Below are 16,735 nucleotides of genomic sequence, written 5' to 3'. Positions count from 1 at the left end.
TAGCTGTACCCTCACTTAATATTGACCCTCCTGGAAAACATGAGATCTCTTATGCTCTTTGGAATATTCCCCCCAATCCACTTCTTGGTTTAAATTGAAATCTGCCTCTCCCTGATAAAAATCCTTCCCTGTAAGTCTTCTTAAGAGGTGGCCATTATTCTCTCATGGTTCAAGAACTCCTTAGTCCTAAGCTAGAAATAATACCCCTCTCAATTCCCCTTGTTGCTTATCCTCCTATAGAAGACTCTTCCTTCTTTGAAGTTCATATTATTTAGCTATTCCACATAACCTACTGCAGTCATTTACTAACTCTTCATTCATCGAAGATTTTGGCACCTGCCTTTCCTTTCCACCCAATCCTTACCACATTCCTGAGAGATTTCAGTGTCCACATGGATGATTCATTGAATACACTGACTTCCACCTCAACTACCTTCTCTGCCACTACCCCTCCTCCATAGTCTCATCTCACTCTAGAAAGTATCACAAAACTGCCCAATCTCCATTCTCCAAACTAACTACATAAAGCATCTCCTTTCTGATTCTCTATCTTGCTTGTTGAACTATTCCCAACATAACAGTTCTTCAACCCCATTAGCACCTGAGTATTTGGTCTCTTTACTTCTCATCTAAATCAGCATCATTTTTATCTTTATTTCTCTTCCCATTTATGGAAAAATTCATAACCTATCTTTATAGCCATTCTCTTGAGAACTCCCTAATTTCTCTGCCATTCTGTACACCCTATTACATTTGAGTGGAAATAACTAAACCTGAATAAATTCAGACACCCATGCAGGACTACACAGATAACAAAGGATCACGTAAACATGACACCACCAAATGAAACTAATAAAGCTCCAATAACCAACCCCAAAGAAATGAGATCTATAAACTGCATGAAAAAGAATTCAAATAATTATCTTAAAGAAGCTCAATGAGAAGCAAGAAAACCAAAATAGACAACTAAACAAAATTAGGAAAATAATGCATGAACAAAGCGAAAAGTTTAACAAAAAAATAGAAACCATAGTAAAGACAAAAAAACCCAGAAATCCTGGAGCTGAATAATACAATAAAAGAATAGAAAAATTCAATGAAGAGTTTCAACAACTGACTCAATCATGCAAAAGAAAGAATTAGTGAATTCAAAGATATGTCATCAGAAATTAGCCAATTAGAGGATCAAAAAAGGAAAAAGAGAAAAAGCATAAAGGACTATGGACACCATCAAGCATACAAATGTATAAATTATGACAGTGTCAGAAGGAGAAGAGAGAAAAAGGGACAAAAAGCTTATTTAAAGAAATACTAACTAAAAATTCCCAAATCTTAAAAAGGATATACATATCTACATCCATGAAACTCAAAGAATCACAAGACAAATTAACCCAAAAAAAGAATATTCCAAGATATTGTAATAAAATTGTGAAAGTCAAAGATGGAAAATTTTGAAAGAAGCAAGAGAAAAGCAGCTCATCACATACAAGGGAACCTACATAAGGCTAACAATAGACTTCTCAACAGAAATCCTGCAAGTCAGAAAGGAGTGGGATGACATATTCAAAGTGCTGAAATAAAACATTACAAGCAAAAATACTGTACTTGGCAAAGCTATCCTTCAGAAATGAAAAAGCAATAAAGACATTCCCAGACAAACAAGAGCTCAGAGAGTTCATCAATACAAGACTTGCCTACCAAAAAATGCTAAAGGGAATTCTTCAGATTGAAATGAAAGAATGCTAAGTAAGACACAAAAGCATATGAGGTCAGAGGTGGTGGTTCATGCCAGTAATCCAGCATTTGGGGAGGCCAAGGCAAGTGGATCAATTGAAGCCAGGAGTTTGAGACCAGCCTGGCCAACATGATGAAACCCCATCTCTACTAAAAATACAAAAATTAGCCGGGCATGATGGCACATGCCTGTAGTCCCAGCTACTCAGCAGAATTGCTTGATTCTCCCTCAGGCAGGAGAATCACTTGAACCCAGGAGGCTGAGGTTACAGTGAGCCAAGATCATGCCACTGCACTCCAGCCTAGGCAGCACAGCAAGACTCAGAAGGAAGGAAGGGAGGGAGGGAGGGAGACAGGGAGGGAGGGAAAGAAAAATAATAGGAGAGAGGAAGGAAGGAAGGAAGAAAGGAAGGAAGGAAGGAGAAGAGAAAACATACGAAAGTATAAAACTCAGGGAAAGTTTAATACATAGTCAAAATCAGAATAATACTGTAATAGCAGTGTGTATTTCACTTCCAATTCTAGTATAAAAGTTAAAATACAAAAAAATTTTTAAACTATAGCTATAATAATTTAATATGAACTAATAGATATATATAATTTTTATATACAACATAAAAATATATAAACTGTGGCATAAAACATGGAGAAAAATAAAAGTGTAGAGTTTTTGTATATGATTAAAGTTGTTATCCACTAAAAAGAGGTTATGTAAGCCCCATGTTAACCACAAAAATAACCTCTATAGTCGATGCACAAAAGATAAATAGAAAAAAAATCAACATGTACCACTAAGAAAACCCAAAAAATCGCAAAGACAACAAGAAAGAAGAAAGAAACAAAAGATCTACAAAACAATCAGAAAACAATGAACAATTAAAGGCAATAGTAAGTCCTTTCAATAATTACTTACAATGTAAATAGTCTAAATTCTCCAATCAAAAGAAACAAAGTGGCTGAATGGATTTAAAAAACAAGATCCAAAAATATGCTGTCTACAAGAGACACACTTTAGTCTGAAGGACATAAATGGACAGAAAGTAAAGAGACAGACAGTTATTCTATGCAAATGGTAACCAAAAAATAACATGAGTGACTATACTTATATTAATTTCAGTGAAATTCTGTCATGAGACAAAGTAGGTCACTATGTAATGATAAAATAATCAATCCATTAAGAGGATATAATAATTGTAATTATATATGCACCCAACATTAGAGCACCTAAATATATAAAGTAAATATTAACAAAACTAAGGGAAGAAACAGACAGCAATATAATAGTAGAAGACTTCAATATCCCACTTTTAACAATGGATAGACCATCCAGACAGAAAATCAGAAGGGAAACTGCAGATTTAAATAACAATATAGACCAAATGGGTCTAACAGATATATATGGGCCATTCCATCCCAAAACAACAGAATACATATTCTTCTTCTTTTTTTTTTTTTTTTTTTTTTGAGACGGAGTCTCGCTCTGTCGACCAGGCTAGAGTGCAGTGGCCGGATCTCAGCTCACTGCAAGCTCCGCCTCCCGGGTTCATGCCATTCTCCTGCCTCAGCCTCCCGGGTAGCTGGGACTACAGGCGCCCGCCACCTCGCCCGGCTAGTTTTTTGTATTTCTTAGTAGAGACGGGGTTTCACCGTGTTAGCCAGGATGGTCTCGATCTCCTGACCTCGTGATCCACCCGTCTCGGCCTCCCAAAGTGCTGGGATTACAGGCTTGAGCCACCGCGCCCGGCCAAGAATACATATTCTTCTTAAATGCACCTGAGCATTTTCCAGGACAGGCCATATATTAGGCCACAAAACAAGTCTTAACAAGTTTAAAAATATTAAGATCAAGTATTATTTCTAACCACAATGGTATGAAACTAAAAATAAATAACAAGAATATTTTGAAAAATTCACAAATATGTGCAAGTTAAACAACATACTCCTGAACAACCAATGGATCAAAAAAGGAATCAAAAAGGGAAATCAAAAAGTATCTTGAGACACATAAAAATGAAAACACAACATACTCAAATTTATGGGATGCTGAAAAAGCAGTTATAAGAGGGAAGTTTATAGTGATAAATACCAACATTAATAACAAAGGAGACTTCAAATAAACCACCTAACTTCACATCCCAAGAAATCAGAAAAAGAATAAACTAAGGTCAAAGTCAGAGGAAGGAATGAAAAAGAAATAAAGATTAGGGCAGAAATAAATGAAACAGAGACTACAAAGAGAGTACAAAAGGTCAACAAAACCATGACTTGGTTTTGTCAAAAGATAAAAAACATTGGCAATTCTTTGGCTAAACTACCCAAGAAACAAAGAGGACTCAGATACAAAAAATTATAAATGAAAAAGAAACATTACAACTCATATTACAGAAATATAAAGGATCATAGGGACTATTATGAACAGCTATAGCCAATAAATTGAATAACCTAGAAGAAATAGATAAATTCCTAGAAATATTCAACCTACCAAGACTGAAGCATAAATAAAAAGTCTGAACAGACCAATAATGAGTAACGAAAATGAATCAGTAATCAAAAAGTCCCAACAAAGAATAGCCCATTACCAGATGGCTTCACAAGTGAATTCTATCAAGCAATGAAACAATTAATGGCAATAATTCTCAAACTATTCCAAAAGAATGAAGAGAAGAGAACATTTCCAATCTCATTTGTTTGAAACCAGCCTTAATCTCATACCAAAGCTAGATATGAACACTATAAGAAAATAGAATCACAGGTCAATATCCCTGATGAACACAGATACAAAAATCTTCAAGAAAATACTAGCAAACTGAATTCAAAAACACATTAAAAGGATCACATGCCATGATCAAATGAGATTTATTCCTATAATTCAAGGATGGTTCAATATATACATATCAATAAATATAACATACTATATTAACAGAATGAAGGATGGATTAAAATCATATTATCATCTTAACCATGCAGAAAAAGCATTTAATATAATTCAAAATTCTTTCATAATAAAAACGACATAGATATAGATAGAAGGAATGTTCTTCAACACAATTAAGACCATATATGACAACGCCACAGCTAACATACTCAATGGCAAAAAGTTGAAGGGTTTTGCTCTAAGATCAAGAGCGAGATAAGGTTACCCACTCTCACTACTTCTTTTCAACATAGTGGTGGAAGTCCTAGGCAGAACAATTATGCAAGTAAAAAAAAAAAAAAAAAAAAAAAAGCCATCTAAATGTCTCTGTTTGCTGATGACATAATCTTATATATAAAAAGCCCTAAGGATATCACCAAAAAAACCATAAGAACTAGCAAAGAAATTCTGCTAAGTTGCAAGGTACAAAATCAACATACAAAAATCAGCAGTGTATACTACTGACTCTTTACACAAACAACTATCTTTTAAAAATTAGGAAATCAATCCCATTTACAACAGCATCTAAAAACAAATATACATAGAAGTTAATATGGTTTCTATTGTGGCAAGTCAGGGACCCCGAACGGAAGGATTGGCTGAAGCCATTGGCAGAAGAACATAAACTGTGAAGATTTCATGGACATTTATTAGTTTCCCAAATTAATACTTTTATAATTTCTTATACCTGTCTTTACTGCAGTCTCTGAACATAAATTGTGAAGATTTCATGGACATTTATCACTTCTCCATCAATACTCTTGTGATTTCCTATGCCTGTCTTTACTTTAATCTCTTAATCCCATCATCTTCATAAACTGAGGATTTATATCACCTCAGGACCCTGTTATGACTGTGTTAACTGCAAAAATTGTTTGTAGAGCGTGTGTGTTTGAACAATATGAAATCTGGGCACCTTAAGAACAGGATAACAGCGATTTTCAGGGAACAAGGGAGATAACCTTAAAGTCTGGCTGCCTGTGGGCCAGGTAGGACAGAGCCATATTTCTGTTATTACCAAAAACAGGTAAGAGAAATATCACTGAATTCTTTCCCCAGTAAGGAATATTAATAATTAACAGCCCTGGGAAAAGAATGCATTCCCAGGGCAGGGCCTCTAAAATGGCCACCCTGGGAGTGTCTGCCTTAAGCAGATGTAGACAGGGATGAAACACGCCCTAGTCTCCTGCAGCGCCCTCAGGCTTGCTAGGATTAGGAAATTCCAGCCTGACGAATTCTAGTCAGACCGGTTCTCTGCTCTTGAACCCTGTTGTTTATCAATGACAATGCGTACACAGTGGGACATGGAAGTTCATTAGTGATTCTAGTTTTGCCCTCACCTTGTGATCTCATCCTGACCTTCTGCCTTGTGATCTTTTGTTGCCCTTAAAGCATGTGATCTCTGTGACCCACACCCTATCCATACACTCCCTCCCCTTTGAAAACTGCTGATAAAAACTTGCTGATTATATGGCTCAGGGGGCATCACGGAACCTGCCGACATGTGATGTTTCCCCCGGACACCCAGCTTTAAAATTTCTCCCTCTTGTACTCTTTCCCTTTATTTCTCAGACCAGCTGACACTTAGAGAAAATAGAAAAGAACCTATGATGAATTATCGGGGGCTGGTTCCCCCATAGGTTTCAATCTGTGTCCCCACCCAGATCTCATTTTCAATTGTAATACCCCATTGTTGGAGGTGGGGTCTGGTCAGGGAGGGGTGATTGGATCACAGGAGTGGATCCTTCATAAATGGCTTAGCACTATCCCGTTGGTGTTGTCTTGTAATAGAGTTCTCACAAGATCTGGTCATTTAAAAATGTATAGCACCTCCCCGGCTCTCTCTTCCTCTTGCTCCAGCCATGTAAGATGCTCCTGCTTCCCCATCACCTTCTGCCATGATTGTAAATTTCCTGAGGCCTCCCCAGAAGAAGCCACTATACTTCCTGTACAGTCTGCAAAGCTATGAGCCAATTAAACCTCTTTTCTTTATAAATTACCCAGTCTCAGGTATTTCTTTATAGCAGTGTGAGAACAGACTAATACAGGAGTAAATTTAACCAACAAAGTGAAATATGTGTATACCAAAACCCACAAAACATTAATGAAAGAAATTGAAGATGACACAAATAGATGGAATGATATCTCATGCTGATAGATTGGAAGAATAAATTTTGTTAAAATTTCCATACTACCCAAAGTGAGCTACAGATTCCATGCAATTCCTATAAAAATTCCAATGTTGCTCTTTACAGAAATAGAAAAAAAAAATCCTAAAATTTGTATGGAAGCACAAAAGACCCCAAACAGTCACAGCAATCTTCATCAAAATGAACAAAGTGGAAGGCATCACACAACCACATTTCAAAATACACTACAAAGTTATATGATATGGTTTGGATTTGTGTCCCTGCCCAAATCTCATGTCAAATTGGAGGAGGGAGTAGGTGGGAGGTGACTGGATCATGGGGGCGGATTTCCCCTTCGCTGTTCTCATGATAGTGAGTTCTCATGATACCTGATAGTTTAGAAGTGTGTTGGATCATGGGCGTGGATTTACCCTTTGCTGTTCTTGTGACAATAAGTGAGTTCTCATGCGATCTGATGGTTTAAAAGTGTGTGGCACTGTCTCTTTCTTTCTTTCTCTCTCTCTCTCTCTCTCTCTCTCCCTCCTACCACTACGTGAAAAAGGTCCTTGCTTCCCCTTTGCCTTCTGCCATGATTGTAAGTTTCCTGAGGCCTCCCAGCCATGCTTCCTGTTAAGCCTATGGAGCTGAGTCAATTAAACCTCTTTTCTTCATAAATTGCCAAGTTCCAGGTAGTTCTTTATAGCAGTATGAAAATGGACTAAAACACTATAGTAATCCAAATAGCATGGTACTTGCATAAAAACAGATGCACTGACCAATGGAATAAGAATAGAAAGCCCAGAAATAAACTTGCACATCTACAGTCAATTGATTTTTGACAAAGATGCCAAGAATACATAACAGGGAAAGGATAGTCTCTTCAATAGTGTTGGAAAAATTGAATATCCACATGCATAAGAGTGAAATAGATCCTTATCTCATCATTTATAGAAGAAATAACTCAAAATGGAATAAAGACTTAAACATAATACCGGAAGCTGTAAAACTACTAGAAGAAAACATGGGGAAAAAATCTCCATGACGATGGTATGGGCAGTGATTTCTTTGATATGACCCCAAGAGCATGGAAAACAAAAGCAAAAATAAACAAATGAGATTGCATCAAGTTAAAAGGTTTCTATACAGCAAAGGAAAGTTAATGGTGTGAAGAGCCAACCCACAGATTGGGAGCAATATGGTTTGACTGGGTCCCCACCCAAATCTCATCTTGCATTGTAGTTCCCATAATCCCCACACGTTGTGGGAGGGACCCAGTGGGAGGTGACTGAATCATGGGGGCAGTTGCAGTTACCCTCATACTGTTCTCATGATAGTGAGTTCTCATGAGATCTGATGGTTTCATAAGGGAATTTTCCACCTTTTGCTTGGCACTTCTTGCTGCTAGCATGTGAGGAAGCACATGTTTGCTTCCTCTTTGGCCATGATTGTAAGTTTCCTGAGGTCTCCCCAGCCATGCTGAACTGTGAGTCAATTAAACCTCTTCCTTTATAAATCACCCAGTCTCAGGTATGTCTTTATTAGCAGTGTAAGAACTGACTAATACAGTGAATTGGTACCACAGAGAGTGGGATGCTGCTGTAAGGCTACTGAAAAATGTGGAAGCGACTTTGGAATTGGATAACAGGCAGAGGTTGGAACAGTTTGGAGAGCTCAGAACAAGACAGGAAAATGTGGGAAAGTTTGGAACTTCCTACAGACTCAGAAGGAGGGCTCAGAAGTCAGGAAGATGTGAGAAGTTTGGAACTTCCTAGAGACTTGTTGAATGGCTTTGACTAAAATGCTGATAGTGATATGGACAATGAAGTGCAGGCTGAGGTGGTCTCAGATGGAGATGAGAAACTTTTGGGAACTGGAGTAAAGCTGACTTTTGCTATGCAAAGAGACTGATGGCATTTTGCCCCTGCCTTAGAGATCTGTGGAACTTTGAATTTGAGATGACTTAGGGTATCTGGTGGAAGAAATTTTTAAGCAGCAAAGTATTCAAGAGGAAGCAGAGCATAAAAGTTTGGAAAATTTGCAACCTGATGATGCAATAGTAAAGAAAACTCCATTTTCTGTGGAGAAATTCAAGCTGGCTGCAGAAATTTGCATAAGTAATGAGGAGCCAAATGTTAATCACCAAGACAATGGGGAAAATGTCTCCACAGAATGTCAGAGACCCTCATAGCAGCTCCTCCCATCACAGACCTGGAGGCCTAGGAGGGAAAAAATGGTGTTGTGGGCTGGGCTTAGGCCACACCTGCTCTACGCAGCCTTAGGACATGGTGCCCTGCATTCCAGCTGCTTCAGCTCCACCTATGCCTAAACAGGGAATGGGGCCAAGGTACAGCTCAGGCCATTGCTTCAGAGGATGCAAGCCCCAAGTCTTGGCAGCTGACTCATGGTGTTAGGCTTGCAGGTGCATAGAAGTCAAGAACTGAAATCGAGGAACCTCTGCCTAGATTTCAGAGGATGTATGGAAATGCCTTGATGTCCAGGCAGAAATTTGCTGCAGGGGCAGAGCCCTCATCGAGAACCTCTGCTAGGGCAGCATGGAAAAGAAATGGGGGTGCAGAGCCCCCACAGAGTTCCCACTAGGGCACTGCCTAGTGGAACTGTGAGAAGAGGGCCATTGTCCTCCAGACCCCAGAATGGTAGATCCACCAATAGCTTGCACCATGCCCCTGGAAAAGCTGCAGACACTCAATTTCAGGCCATGAATGCAGCCAGGTGGGAGGCTGTACCCTGCAAAGCCATGGCAGTAAAGCTGCCCAAGGCCATGGGACCTACCACTTATATCAGAGTGACCTGGATGTGAGACATGGAGTTAAAGGAGATTATTTCAAAGCTTTAAGATTTAATTCCTACCCTATTGGATTTCAGACTTGCATGAGACCAGTGACTCCCCCTTTTTTTTTTGCCAATTTCTCCTATTTGGAACAGATCTACTTACCCAATCCACGTACCTCCATTGTATCAAGGAAGTAACAAACTTGCTTTTGATTTTACATGCTCATCAGCAGAAGGGAGTTGCCTTGTCTCAGATGAGACTTTGGACTTGGACTTTGGGGTTAATGTTGGAATGAGTTAAGACTTTGGGGGACTGTTGGAAGGGCATGATTTTGTCTTGAAATGTGAGGACCTGAGATTTGGGAGGAGCCAGGAACAGAATGACATGGTTTGGCTGTGTCCCCACCCAAATCTCATCTTGAATTGTAGTTCCCATAATCCCCACTTGTCATGAGAGAAACCTAGCGGGAAATAATTTAATCATAACGGCGGTTACCCTATTCTGTTCTTGTGATAGTGAGTGAGTTCTCATGAGATCTGATGGTTTTATAAGGGGCTTTTCCCCCTTTTGCTCAGCACTTCTCCTTGCTGCTGCCCTGTAAAGAAGAATGTGTTTGCTTCCCCTTCTGCCATGATTTTAAGTTTCCTGAGGCCTCACGAGCCATGCTGAACTGAGTCAATTAAACCGTTTTCGTTTATAAATTACCCAGTCTCAGGTATGTCTTTATTAGGAGTGTGAGAATGGACTACTACCGGGAAAAAATGTTCACAAATCATAAATTGGATAGGGAGCTAATATCCAAAATGTAAAAGGAACTCAAACTACTCAATAACAAGAAAACAAATAACCCTATTTAAAAACGGGCAAAGGACCTAAATTTCTTAAAAGAAGACATACAAATGGCCAATCAATATATGAAAAGGTGCTCAATATCTCTAATCAGAAAAATTCAAATCAAAACCACAACTGTCACTTCATGTGTGTTAGGATGGCTATTATGAAAAAGAGAAGAGATAGTAAGTATTGGCAAGGCTATAGAGAACAGTGAACACTTGTATATTGTTCCTGGGCATGCAAATTGGTATAGCCATTTTGGAAAACAGTATTGAGGTCCTTCAAAGAATTAAAAATAAAACAGCAATTCCACCTCTGAGCATACAGACAAAGATTAAATCAGTAACTTAAAGAGACACCAGCACTCCCATATTTACTGCAGAATTATTCACAACAGCAAAGATATGGAAACAACCTAAGTGTCTATCAATGGGTGAGTGGATAAAGAAAATGTAACACACACAAATATTATTCAACCGTATAAAAGAAGATAATCCTGCCATTTACAATGACGTGGACGAACCATAAGGACATTATGCTAACTGAAATAAGCCAGTCATAGAAAACCAAATACCACATGACCTCATTTATACGGTGGAATCCAAAAAAGTTGAATTCATAGAAGCAGAGAGTAAAACAGTGGTTGCCAGGGGCTGAGAGTGGGGCGAATCAAAAAGATGTTTGTCAAAGGGTAAAAAATTTCACATATAAGAGGACTAAATGCTGGGGATCTAACGTACAGCATGGGTCATAATGGATGTGTTAATTTAATTGATGTAATCATTACACAATGTATATGTATAGCAAATCAAGCTGTACAACTTGAAAATGTACAATTTGTCAATTAAATATTTTAAATTTTAAAAAAAAGAAAAAAATAGATGTCACCAAAAGGAAATGGGCTCACATTCATACTGCCAAGCCATCTTGCTCAAAAGGAAATGGACTCACATTTATACTGCCAAACCATCTTGCTCCTTCCAGTGAGGAGGTGTCTCCTCCAATTTAAGGCCATCTTCTCTTCCTGGCACTAAATCTCATTCCCTCCCTCCTTTCTTTTTTGGAAGATTTATATAATAGACTACTTCTCTTTCATTTTCATCCCCGATATCTCCCACTCTACTGAATCCTTTCTTAAACGCTCTCTTGATCCTGTTTCTTTCACCAGATTTTGTCTCACTTCTCAACTTTACAACAAAGTGTCTGAAAAGAATTGTGTATACACGCTGTTTTCATTTCCTCACCTCCCACCTACTCTTTAATTCATTTCAAAGTAGTTTTTGCTCCCTCCACTTCACTGAAATGGATCTCACTATGATTCAATGATTCATTTGTTGCTAAATCAAATGGACACTTCCCAAGCCTTAACTAACATAATCTTCCAATTATATTTTATACATCTGACCATTCTTTATTTCTGAAATTGATCTCTTCACCTGATTTCCAAGACTTTTTCCTGCCCTGGTTTTCTTCAGAGCTTTGGCTCTCTAGTCTCTCCTTCTCTTTCATTTGTCAGTTCAACTTCCTCTCTGTAACCTTCAAGTGTTTATGTAACCTCAATGTGATATGATTCAAAGTCTCATCTTAGACCCCATCTCTTCTCTTTAGACTTTCTCCCTAAATGATTTCATCCACTCCCTTAGCTTCTATTACCATTCATAACCTATGAATTCCAACTTTATATCCCAAGCCTAATTCTCTCCCCTGAGAGTCAGACTCAATCTCTCTACTAATAGGCACTTCAAACACAACACAGCTAAGAGGTATTCATGACCTTCCCTTCCTCTCCTTAAAACTTGCTTTTGTTCCCATACCACTCTATCATAGTGGATGGCAACATTACCCACTCGGTTGGCTCAAGCTAAAAACTAGGAATCAGCCTTGAAATCTACATGTCCTTCATTCTCCCATATCCAATCAATCATTAATTTTTTTTTTTTTTACTACTCTTAAACATCTTTCAAGACCATCAATTTCTCTTTATCTTCACTGTCATCTTCCTTGACCAAACTACTATCATCTACTGCCTGGTATTCCACATACCTATTCTTACTTCACAAATCTATTCTAAACTGCAGGCAGAGAGAGCTTTTTAAAAATAATAGGCTGATCACATCACTCTCTAGCTTAAAACCATACCTTTGCTGTTAGCACAAAGGCCAAAATCCTAAAGAAGGCTTTTCCCACCTTGGAAGTTTCACCTTGTGATACTCTTCACTTCCTAGTCCCTCTAGAACAGTTAAGATTTCCCTGTTATATGATCTCATCATTTATTACTTATAATAACTATGATAATATCTTCTCCCTCATTAAAATACAAGCTACATGAATGTAAATTGGGGTTCTTACTTGTTTATCCTTGTATCCCTCCACTTGGGATTGTGCCTTGAACAGAGTTTATGCTCAATACTTACATTTTGAAAGTATAAGTAAATGAATGTTTCTAATTTTTATCCAACTTTCATACCTTCTTTAGGCATCAAATTATTCACTTTTATAAATTCTGTGATACCTAGGTAGACTTAAGTGCTCTTTTCCCATATTTTAATATCACAGTCAGATTCTTCTTTCTCCTGTTGTCATGCTTTTTCCTCCTCTTTGCAAGTCCACCCTACTCATACTTCGTTACCAGCTTCAAAAAGCATTCCCTAGTAGGAAGGAGAATCTGTCTGTAATAACCTAATATCTTTCCCCTTTCAGTTATTACTTCCTATCTTACATCTCCTGTTGATTTACTCCATCCTGATTCTCTCTCCTGTTCAGTTATTGCATCCTGTCTTATGTCTCCTGCTTAGTTATTGCATCCTGTCTTAACTTTCCAATCCAGATATTCCACTTTTTCTTATCTTTTCTGCCCTTTTATTGCATCCTATCTTATCTTTCCATTTCACTTACCGCATCCTGTCTTATCTTTTCTACCAGTTACTCCTGCTTGTCTTATCTTTCCTATTTAGTTATTTCATCCTGTCTTATCTTTCCCACTCATTTACCATATGCATCCTGTCTTATCACTCCAGTTCACTTATTGTATCCTGTCTTATCTCTCTTTTTCATTTATTGCATCACATTATCTTTTACATTCAGTTATTCCCTCTTGTCTCTTCTATTCATTTTTGTACTGTCTTATCTCACCTGCTCATGTATTGCATCCTGTCTCACCTCTCACATCCATTTATTGCATCCTGTCTTCTCTCTCTCTCTCTCTCTCATTTGTTGTATCCTGTCTAATCTCTCCCTCTCATTTATTACATCCCATCTTGTCTTTTTCATTTATCACATCTTTTCTTATCTCTCCTCTCCAATCACTGCATCTTGTCTTATCTCTCCCATTCAGTTATTATATCCTGTCTTATTCCTCCTGTTCAGTTATTCCATCCTGTCTTTTTACCTTCAGTTATTGCATCCTGACTTACCTCTCCTCTTGAATTATTGCATCCTGTCTTATTTCTCCTGTTACTCAAGGAAAATCCAGATTTCAGAGAGATATATTTGTTTTACTTGTTTAAAGAAAAATAGCTGTATTTATCCACATTTTACTTCTACATTTTCTCCAGCTACAATCTGTTCAAGAAACAATTATTTTTTTCAATCTTTTCTCTTAGTTCCAACACCTTCAAAATCAATAGGCAACTGTTTACCCAGTAAAATTTATAGAAATCCAAAGTACTCACAAACAACTAGTACATGAAAAAGAAAACATTTAATCCATTTTCCCAACATAACTGCCCTTATTTTTTTACAGTTATCTTTCATTGCTGTCCCACAACTTGGAAATAGAGTGTATTCTTTTCCTATCTCTAATTCCAACTCTATAGGAGATGCTAGCTGTCGGCAGGAACAGCAGTGACTTCCTGGCACCTCTTTTCTTGATTAAAGGTATCTTAGTGTCATATCCAAAACTTGAACACAAAAAAGATTCCTGAAGGGAAGCATGACTTTTAACATAAAAGTCCACCTCCTGGAGCAAGATGCCTAAGCAAGTCTTGCTCTCTAACTGGAACTGAGGAAGAGGTGAGAATTTAAGGAAATCGATGATATAATTAAGTTTGTCCACTGATTTATTTGTACTACTGTTCACCAATACTTGGAAAATCAGATTCTCAAATAAGTAAGTATTAATATTGCCTGAGCAGTGGAGCTAGCATAAGATTTTTCATACCTTAGGGTAGACATGTCAGATAACAACAAGGAAGGAAAACAAGAGTAAGCCACACAAATAAGTATCGACCCTTGGAAATCCAGGTCTTAAATAATAACATAGAATAACTAGAAAGAGTTGAAAGATTCTATCCCCTCATTTTTTCCCATTTAGATTTGCTTGCCCAAGAAAATGTGTGCCTCTGAGTTAATTATGACATCACATATATACTTCTCTATTCATACAATCGAAGAAGAGGAAAGGTGTAGACAGCCAGGAGGGGTAAGTGGTAAGTGAGCAAAACAGTTACATGTGTTGGGTCCAAATGATGAATATGTCACCAAGATAGAATTTTTGAAAAACAGGTTCAAGGCTCTACTTATATCCTGTAGCAAAGAAAACATAAGTCTCTATACATTTCTATCTTTTCAGAATCATGTACTTTCCATATTTCTATGTGTCATGATTTTAATTTATTTGTAGCTTCCTGGTTTTGAAAATGTCTGCTTCTGGTGGGTAGGCATTATGGTATTTTCAACAACTGGATACCATAACATCACATGAAGTTCCCATACATGTAGGTTTTCATAAAGTGTAAGTCGACTATCTGACAGGAGGTCCCTCACTTATTATCCTGTTAGCTTTTTACTTCTGGTATTGCCTTTATTGTGTCAATAAAATACCACATTAGATAAATACAGAATCTTTGAGTTGGAAGGGCCCTTAGAGGCCATACAGTAAAAGGATAGGCAATGTGCCAGGCATGGTGGCTCACAACTGTAATCTCAGCACTTTGGGAGACTGAGGCAAATGCATTGCCTGAGCTCAGGAGTTCAAGATCAGCCTGGGAAATGGCAAAACCCTGTCTCTACCAAAACTACAAACAATTAGCTGTGCATGGTGGTGCATGCCTGTGGTCCCAGCTACTCAGGAGACTGAGATGGGAGGATTGCTTGAATCTGGGAGGCAGAGGTTGCAGTGAGCCAAGATAGCGCCACTGCACTCCAACCTGGGTAACAGAGTGAGACCCTATCTCAGAAACAAAAAAAGGAAAGGGAGGGAAGGGAAGGGGAGGACAGGGGAGGGGAGGAGAAGGAAGGAGCAGGGAGGGGAAGACAGAGGAGGGAAAGGGAGGGGAGGGGAAGGAGGGGAGAGGAGGGCGGGGGAGAAAAGGATAGGCCATGGTCTCTGGGGTAAACCTGCCCAAGCTGAGTACTAACTCTACCACACATCAGCTATGTGGCCTGGGCAATTTACTTACCCAGACTGTGGCTCAATTCCTGTTCAGTATATGGCAATAATAGTACTTTCTACTCTTCAGGTTTGCATAAGAATAACATGAAGCAATGTATATTAAATGTTTAGAATATACACATGGTTTGTAGTAGGCATTCAAAATATGGAGCTATTTTTTTCTCATTCACTTCCCCCAAATTTTCCCAACCTGGAATGCTCCTCATTTAGAAATTTGCATGGCTAATTCTTTCACATTGTTCAAGTCACAGTTGAAAGAAGCTTACCTCTTGTAGTCCTCTCCCCACATCAATCTCTATCTCGTTACTCTAATTTATGCCTTCCATGGTCTAGCACTCGGAATATGAAATTCTTCTTTAAGTATTTTTATGAGCATACTGTCTCCACTACCACCCCCCATCAAAATGTAAATTCTATCAGAGCAAGCACTTTGGTTTTTAAACCATTGTATATCTGCTCAATAAATACCAATTGAACAAGTGAATACTAACATGGAAAGAAGCTCAAAATACGGTATGATGAAAAAGAAAAAAAAAAGTTGAACACCATCCGTATAATACAATCCCATTTGTATAAATACATACACTATATATGTGTGTACAAAAATGTGTTTGCATGTATAGAAAATTGCCTCTGGGACTCCCCAGCGTTTAGATTCAGCACATAGTCATCCTTGACTTAGTCATCACCACTATGTGTGTACCTCCTCCAAAACCTCAATTTCAATCATACTATCCAGCCTCTGCACAAACTTGCACAAGGAGAAGCAGATCATCTAAATAGGACTATATCTATTGCGGAAGTTGAATCAAGAATTAATCACCTTCCCTAAAGAAGCACCAAGCTCAGATGATTTCACTGGTGAATTCCACGAAACATTTAAGGAAGAAATAATACTAATTACCCACAATAATTTTAGGAACATAAAAGCAGAGAAAATG

The sequence above is a fragment of the Macaca fascicularis genome, chromosome 16, assembly GCF_037993035.2.
Source record: "Macaca fascicularis isolate 582-1 chromosome 16, T2T-MFA8v1.1".
NCBI classification, from domain to species: domain Eukaryota; kingdom Metazoa; phylum Chordata; class Mammalia; order Primates; family Cercopithecidae; genus Macaca; species Macaca fascicularis.
The sequence above is the reverse complement of the archived record's forward strand: the minus strand, read 5'-3'. Positions refer to the sequence as shown.